We start from the raw sequence: 8,751 nt of genomic DNA, 5'->3' as shown, positions 1-8,751 counted from the left end.
AGAGAGGGACAACAAACAGATCCAGAGAGGGAGGTAGAACAAACAGATCCAGAGAGGGAGGGACAACAAACAGATCCAGAGAGGGACAACAAACAGATCCAGAGAGAGAGGGACAACAAACAGATCCAGAGAGGGACAACAAACAGATCCAGAGAGAGAGGGAAAACAAACAGATCCAGAGAGGTGGGGACAACAAACAGATCCAGAGAGGTGGGGACAACAAACAGATCCAGAGAGGGAGGGACAACACACAGATCCAGAGAGGGAGGGACAACAAACAGATCCAGAGAGTGAGGTGGGGACAACAAACAGATCCTGACAGAGAGGGACAACAAACAGATCCAGAGAGGGAGGGACAACAAACAGATTCAGAGAGAGAGAAAGGGACAACAAACCGATCCCGAAATGTGGGGGCAACAAACAGATCCAGACAGAGAGGGACAACAAACAGATCCAGACAGAGAGGGACAACAAACAGATCCAGAGAGAGAGGGACAACAAACAGATCCAGAGAGAGAGAGAGGGGCAACAAACAGATCCAGAGAAGGAGGGACAACAAACAGATCCAGAGAGAGAGGGAGAGACAACAAACAGATCCAGAGAGAGAGGGAGGGACAACAAACAGATACAGAGAGGTGGGGACAACAAACAGATCCAGAGAAGGAGGGACAAAAAACAGATCCAGAGAGAGAGGGAGGGACAACAAACAGATCCAGAGAGAGGTGGGGAAAACAAACAGATCCAGAGAAGGAGGGACAACAAACAGATCCAGGGAGAGAGAGAGGGACAACAAACAGATCCAGAGAGGGAGGGACAACAAACAGATACAGAGAGAGAGGGACAACAAACAGATCCAGAGAGAGAGAGACAACAAACAGATCCAGAGAGGGAGGGACAACAAACAGAACCAGAGAGTGAGGTGGGGACAACAAACAGATACAGAGATAGAGAGAGGGACAACAAACAGATCCAGACAGGGAGCGACAACAAACAGATCCAGAAAGGGAGGGACAACAAACAGATCAGAGAGAGAGAGAGGGACAACAAACAGATCCAGAGAGGTGGGGACAAAAAACAGATCCAGAGAGAGGGACAACAAACAGATCCACAGAGAGGTGGGGACAACAAACATATCCAGAGAGGTGGGGACAACAAACAGATCCAGAGAGGGAGGGACAACAAACAGATCCAGAGAGGTGGGGACAACAAACAGATCCAGAGAGGTGGGAACAACAACAAGATCCAGAGAAGGAGGGACAACAAACAGATCCAGAGAGAGAGGGACAACAAACAGATCCAGAGAGAGAGAGGGACAACAAACAGATCCAGAGAGGGAGGTAGAACAAACAGATCCAGAGAGGGAGGGACAACAAACAGATCCAGAGAGGGACAACAAACAGATCCAGAGAGAGAGGGACAACAAACAGATCCAGAGAGAGAGAGACAACAAACAGATCCAGAGAGGGAGGGACAACAAACAGAACCAGAGAGTGAGGTGGGGACAACAAACAGATACAGAGATAGAGAGAGGGACAACAAACAGATCCAGACAGGGAGCGACAACAAACAGATCCAGAAAGGGAGGGACAACAAACAGATCAGAGAGAGAGAGAGGGACAACAAACAGATCCAGAGAGGTGGGGACAAAAAACAGATCCAGAGAGAGGGACAACAAACAGATCCACAGAGAGGTGGGGACAACAAACATATCCAGAGAGGTGGGGACAACAAACAGATCCAGAGAGGGAGGGACAACAAACAGATCCAGAGAGGTGGGGACAACAAACAGATCCAGAGAGGTGGGAACAACAACAAGATCCAGAGAAGGAGGGACAACAAACAGATCCAGAGAGAGAGGGACAACAAACAGATCCAGAGAGAGAGAGGGACAACAAACAGATCCAGAGAGGGAGGTAGAACAAACAGATCCAGAGAGGGAGGGACAACAAACAGATCCAGAGAGGGACAACAAACAGATCCAGAGAGAGAGGGACAACAAACAGATCCAGAGAGGGACAACAAACAGATCCAGAGAGAGAGGGAAAACAAACAGATCCAGAGAGGTGGGGACAACAAACAGATCCAGAGAGGTGGGGACAACAAACAGATACAGAGAGAGAGAGGGACAACAAACAGATCCAGAGAGGGAGGGACAACAAACAGATCCAGAGAGTGAGGTGGGGACAACAAACAGATCCTGACAGAGAGGGACAACAAACAGATCCAGAGAGGGAGGGACAACAAACAGATTCAGAGAGAGAGAAAGGGACAACAAACCGATCCCGAAATGTGGGGGCAACAAACAGATCCAGACAGAGAGGGACAACAAACAGATCCAGACAGAGAGGGACAACAAACAGATCCAGAGAGAGAGAAAGGGACAACAAACCGATCCAGAGAGGGAGGGACAACAAACAGATCCAGAGAGAGAGAGATGGACAACAAACAGATCCAGAGAGGGAGGGACAACAAACAGATCCAGAGAAGGAGGGAGGGACAACAAACAGATCCAGAGAGGGAGGGACAACAAACAGATCCAGAAAGGGAGGGACAACAAACAGATCAGAGAGAGAGAGACAACAAACAGATCCAGAGAGGGAGGGACAACAAACAGAACCAGAGAGTGAGGTGGGGACAACAAACAGATACAGAGATAGAGAGAGGGACAACAAACAGATCCAGACAGGGAGCGACAACAAACAGATCCAGAAAGGGAGGGACAACAAACAGATCAGAGAGAGAGAGAGGGACAACAAACAGATCCAGAGAGGTGGGGACAAAAAACAGATCCAGAGAGAGGGACAACAAACAGATCCAGAGAGAGGTGGGGACAACAAACATATCCAGAGAGGTGGGGACAACAAACAGATCCAGAGAGGGAGGGACAACAAACAGATCCAGAGAGGTGGGGACAACAAACAGATCCAGAGAGGTGGGGACAACAACAAGATCCAGAGAAGGAGGGACAACAAACAGATCCAGAGAGAGAGGGACAACAAACAGATCCAGAGAGAGAGAGGGACAACAAACAGATCCAGAGAGGGAGGTAGAACAAACAGATCCAGAGAGGGAGGGACAACAAACAGATCCAGAGAGGGACAACAAACAGATCCAGAGAGAGAGGGACAACAAACAGATCCAGAGAGGGACAACAAACAGATCCAGAGAGAGAGGGAAAACAAACAGATCCAGAGAGGTGGGGACAACAAACAGATCCAGAGAGGTGGGGACAACAAACAGATACAGAGAGAGAGAGGGACAACAAACAGATCCAGAGAGGGAGGGACAACACACAGATCCAGACAGGGATTGACAACAAACAGATCCAGAGAGGGAGGGACAACAAACAGATCCAGAGAGGGAGGGACAACAAACAGATCCAGAGAGTGAGGTGGGGACAACAAACAGATCCTGACAGAGAGGGACAACAAACAGATCCAGAGAGGGAGGGACAACAAACAGATTCAGAGAGAGAGAAAGGGACAACAAACCGATCCCGAAATGTGGGGGCAACAAACAGATCCAGACAGGGAGGGACAACAAACAGATCCAGACAGAGAGGGACAACAAACAGATCCAGAGAGAGAGAAAGGGACAACAAACCGATCCAGAGAGGGAGGGACAACAAACAGATCCAGAGAGAGAGAGATGGACAACAAACAGATCCAGAGAGGGAGGGACAACAAACAGATCCAGAGAAGGAGGGAGGGACAACAAACAGATCCAGAGAGGGAGGGACAACAAACAGATCCAGAAAGGGAGGGACAACAAACAGATCAGAGAGAGAGAGAGGGACAACAAACAGATGCAGAGAGGTGGGGACAACAAACAGATCCAGAGAGAGGGACAACAAACAGATCCAGAGAAGGAGGGACAACAAACAGATCCAGAGAGATGGGGACAACAAACAGATCCAGAGAGAGGTGGGGTCAACAAACAGATCCAGAGAGGTGGGGACAACAAACAGATCAAGAGAGGAAGGGACAACAAACAGATCCAGAGAGGTGGGGACAACAAACAGATCCAGAGAGATGGGGACAACAAACAGATCCAGAGAGAGGTGGGGACAACAAACAGATCCAGAGAGGTGGGGACAACAAACAGATCCAGAGATTGAGGGACAACAAACAGATCCAGAGAGGTGGGGAAAACAAACAGATCCAGAGAGGTGGGGACAACAATAAGATCCAGAGAAGGAGGGACAACAAACAGATCCAGAGAGAGAGGGACAACAAACAGATCCAGAGAGGTGGGGACAACAAACAGATCCAGAGAGATGGACAACAAACAGATCCAGAGAGGGAGGGACAACAAACAGATCCAGAGAAGGAGGGAGGGACAACAAACAGATCCAGAGAGGGAGGGACAACAAACAGATCCAGAAAGGGAGGGACAACAAACAGATCAGAGAGAGAGAGAGGGACAACAAACAGATGCAGAGAGGTGGGGACAACAAACAGATCCAGAGAGAGGGACAACAAACAGATCCAGAGAAGGAGGGACAACAAACAGATCCAGAGAGATGGGGACAACAAACAGATCCAGAGAGAGGTGGGGTCAACAAACAGATCCAGAGAGGTGGGGACAACAAACAGATCAAGAGAGGAAGGGACAACAAACAGATCCAGAGAGGTGGGGACAACTTACAGATCCAGAGAGATGGGGACAACAAACAGATCCAGAGAGAGGTGGGGACAACAAACAGATCCAGAGAGGTGGGGACAACAAACAGATCCAGAGATTGAGGGACAACAAACAGATCAGGAGAGGTGGGGAAAACAAACAGATCCAGAGAGGTGGGGACAACAATAAGATCCAGAGAAGGAGGGACAACAAACAGATCCAGAGAGAGAGGGACAACAAACAGATCCAGAGAGAGGTGGGGTCAACAAACAGATCCAGAGAGATGGGGACAACAAACAGATCCAGAGAGAGGTGGGGACAACAAACAGATCCAGAGAGGTGGGGACAACAAACAGATCCAGAGATTGAGGGACAACAAACAGATCAGGAGAGGTGGGGAAAACAAACAGATCCAGAGAGGTGGGGACAACAATAAGATCCAGAGAAGGAGGGACAACAAACAGATCCAGAGAGAGAGGGACAACAAACAGATCCAGAGAGGTGGGGACAACAAACAGATCCAGAGAGAGGGACAACAAACAGATCCAGAGAAGGAGGGACAACAAACAGATCCAGAGAGATGGGGACAACAAACAGATCCAGAGAGAGGTGGGGACAACAAACAGATCCAGAGAGGTGGGGACAACAAACAGATCCAGAGAGGGAGGGACAACAAACAGATCCAGAGAGGTGGGGACAACAAACAGATCCAGAGAGATGGGGACAACAAACAGATCCAGAGAGAGGTGGGGACAACAAACAGATCCAGAGAGGTGGGGACAACAAACAGATCCAGAGATTGAGGGACAACAAACAGATCCAGAGAGGTGGGGACAACAAACAGATCCAGAGAAGGAGGGACAACAAACAGATACAGAGAGGTTGGGGACAACAAACAGATCCAGAGAGAGGGACAACAAACAGATCCAGAGAAGGAGGGACAACAAACAGATCCAGAGAGAGAGAGAGGGACAACAAACAGATCCAGAGAGGGAGGGACAACAAACAGATACAGAGAGAGGGACAACAAACAGATCCAGAGAGGTTGGGACAACAAACAGATCCAGAGAGAGAGGGACAACAAACAGATCAAGAGAGAGAGAGACAACAAACAGATCCAGACAGAGAGGGACAACAAACAGATCCAGAGAGAGAGAATGGGACAACAAACCGATCCAGAGAGGGAGGGACAACAAACAGATCCAGAGAGAGAGAGATGGACAACAAACAGATCCAGAGAGGGAGGGACAACAAACAGATCCAGAGAAGGAGGGAGGGACAACAAACAGATCCAGAGAGGGAGGGACAACAAACAGATCCAGAGAGGTGGGGACAACAAACAGATCCAGAGAGATGGGGACAACAAACAGATCCAGAGAGAGGTGGGGACAACAAACAGATCCAGAGAGGTGGGGACAACAAACAGATCCAGAGACTGAGGGACAACAAACAGATACAGAGAGGTGGGGACAACAAACAGATCCAGAGAAGGAGGGACAACAAACAGATACAGAGAGGTTGGGGACAACAAACAGATCCAGAGAGAGGGACAACAAACAGATCCAGAGAAGGAGGGACAACAAACAGATCCAGAGAGGGAGGGACAACAAACAGATACAGAGAGAGGCACAACAAACAGATCCAGAGAGGGTGGGACAACAAACAGATCCAGAGAGAGAGGGACAACAAACAGATCCAGAGAGAGAGAGACAACAAACAGATACAGACAGGGAGGGACAACAAACAGGTCCAGAGAGTGAGGTGGGGACAACAAACAGATACAGAGATAGAGAGAGGGACAACAAACAGATCCAGACAGGGAGCGACAACAAACAGATCCAGAGATAGAGGGACAACAAACAGATCCAGAGAGAGAGAGGGACAACAAACAGATCCAGAGAGGGAGGTACAACAAACAGATCCAGGGAGGGAGGGACAACAAACAGATCCAGAGAGGGACAACAAACAGATCCAGAGAGAGAGGGACAACAAACAGATCCAGAGAGGGACAACAAACAGATCCAGAGAGAGAGGGAAAACAAACAGATCCAGAGAGGTGGGGACAACAAAAAGATCCAGAGAGGTGGGGACAACAAACAGATGCAGAGAGAGAGAGGGAAAACAAACAGATCCAGAGAGGGAGGGACAACACACAGATCCAGAGATGGAGTGACAACAAACAGATCCAGAGAGGGAGGGACAACAAACAGATCCAGAGATGGAGGGACAACAAACAGATCCAGAGAGCGAGGTGGGGACAACAAACAGATCCTGACAGAGAGGGACAACAAACAGATCCAGAGAGGGAGGGACAACAAACAGATCCAGAGAGAGAGAAAGGGACAACAAACCGATCCCGAAAGGTGGGGGCAACAAACAGATCCAGAAAGGGAGGGACAACAAACAAATCCAGACAGAGAGGGACAACAAACAGATCCAGAGAGAGAGAGATGGACAACAAACAGATCCAGAGAGGGAGGGACAACAAACAGATCCAGAGAAGGAGGGAGGGACAACAAACAGATCCAGAGAGGGAGGGACAAAAAACAGATCCAGAAAGGCAGGGACAACAAACAGATCAGAGAGAGAGAGGGGGACAACAAACAGATGCAGAGAGGTGGGGACAACAAACAGATCCAGAGAGAGGGACAACAAACAGATCCAGAGAAGGAGGGACAACAAACAGATCCAGAGAGATGGGGACAACAAACAGATCCAGAGAGAGGTGGGGACAACAAACAGATCCAGAGAGGTGGGGACAACAAACAGATCAAGAGAGGGAGGGACAACAAACAGATCCAGAGAGATGGGGACAACAAACAGATCCAGAGAGGTGGGGACAACAACCAGATCCAGAGAAGGAGGGACAACAAACAGATCCAGAGAGAGAGGGACAACAAACAGATCCAGAGAGGTGGGGACAACAAACAGATCCAGAGAGAGGGACAACAAACAGATCCAGAGAATGAGGGACAACAAACAGATCCAGAGAGATGGGGACACCAAACAGATCCAGAGAGAGGTGGTTACAACAAACAGATCCAGAGAGGTGGGGACAACAAACAGATCCAGAGAGGGAGGGACAACAAACAGATCCAGAGAGGTGGGGACAACAAACAGATCCAGAGAGGGAGGGACAACAAACAGATCCAGAGAAGGAGGGAGAGACAACAAACAGATCCAGAGAGGGAGGGACAACAAACAGATCCAGAAAGGGAGGGACAACAAACAGATCCGAGAGAGAGAGAGGGACAACAAACAGATCCAGAGAGGTGGGGACAACAAACAGATCCAGAGAGAGGGACAACAAACAGATCCAGAGAAGGAGGGACAACAAACAGATCCAGAGAGATGGGGACAACAAACAGATCCAGAGAGAGGTTGGGACAACAAACAGATCCAGAGAGGTGGGGACAACAAACAGATCCAGAGAAGTAGGGACAACAAACAGATCCAGAGAGATGGGGACAACAAACAGATCCAGAGAGAGGTGGGGACAACAAACATATCCAGAGAGGTGGGGACAACAAACAGATCAAGAGAGGGAGGGACAACAAACAGATCCAGAGAGGTGGGGACAACAAACAGATCCAGAGAGGTGGGGACAACAACCAGATCCAGAGAAGGAGGGACAACAAACAGATCCAGAGAGAGAGGGACAACAAACAGATCCAGAGAGGTGGGGACAACAAACAGATCCAGAGAGGGAGGGACAACAAACAGATCCAGAGAGGTGGGGAGAACAAACAGATCCAGAGAGGGATGGACAACAAACAGATCCAGAGAGAGAGAGGGACAACAAACAGATCCAGACAGGGAGGGGCAACAAACAGATCCAGAGAGGGAGGGACAACAAACAGATCCAGAGAAGGAGGGACAACAAACAGATCCAGAGAGAGAGGGACAACAAACAGATCCAGAGAGGTGGGGACAACAAACAGATCCAGAGAGAGGGACAACAAACAGATCCAGAGAAGGAGGGACAACAAACAGATCCAGAGAGATGGGGACAACAAACAGATCCAGAGAGAGGTGGGGACAACAAACAGATCCAGAGAGGTGGGGACAACAAACAGATCCAGAGAGGGAGGGACAACAAACAGATCCAGAGAGGTGGGGACAACAAAC

This window comes from Oncorhynchus clarkii, chromosome 20, assembly GCF_045791955.1.
Source record: "Oncorhynchus clarkii lewisi isolate Uvic-CL-2024 chromosome 20, UVic_Ocla_1.0, whole genome shotgun sequence".
NCBI classification, from domain to species: domain Eukaryota; kingdom Metazoa; phylum Chordata; class Actinopteri; order Salmoniformes; family Salmonidae; genus Oncorhynchus; species Oncorhynchus clarkii.
The sequence above is the reverse complement of the archived record's forward strand: the minus strand, read 5'-3'. Positions refer to the sequence as shown.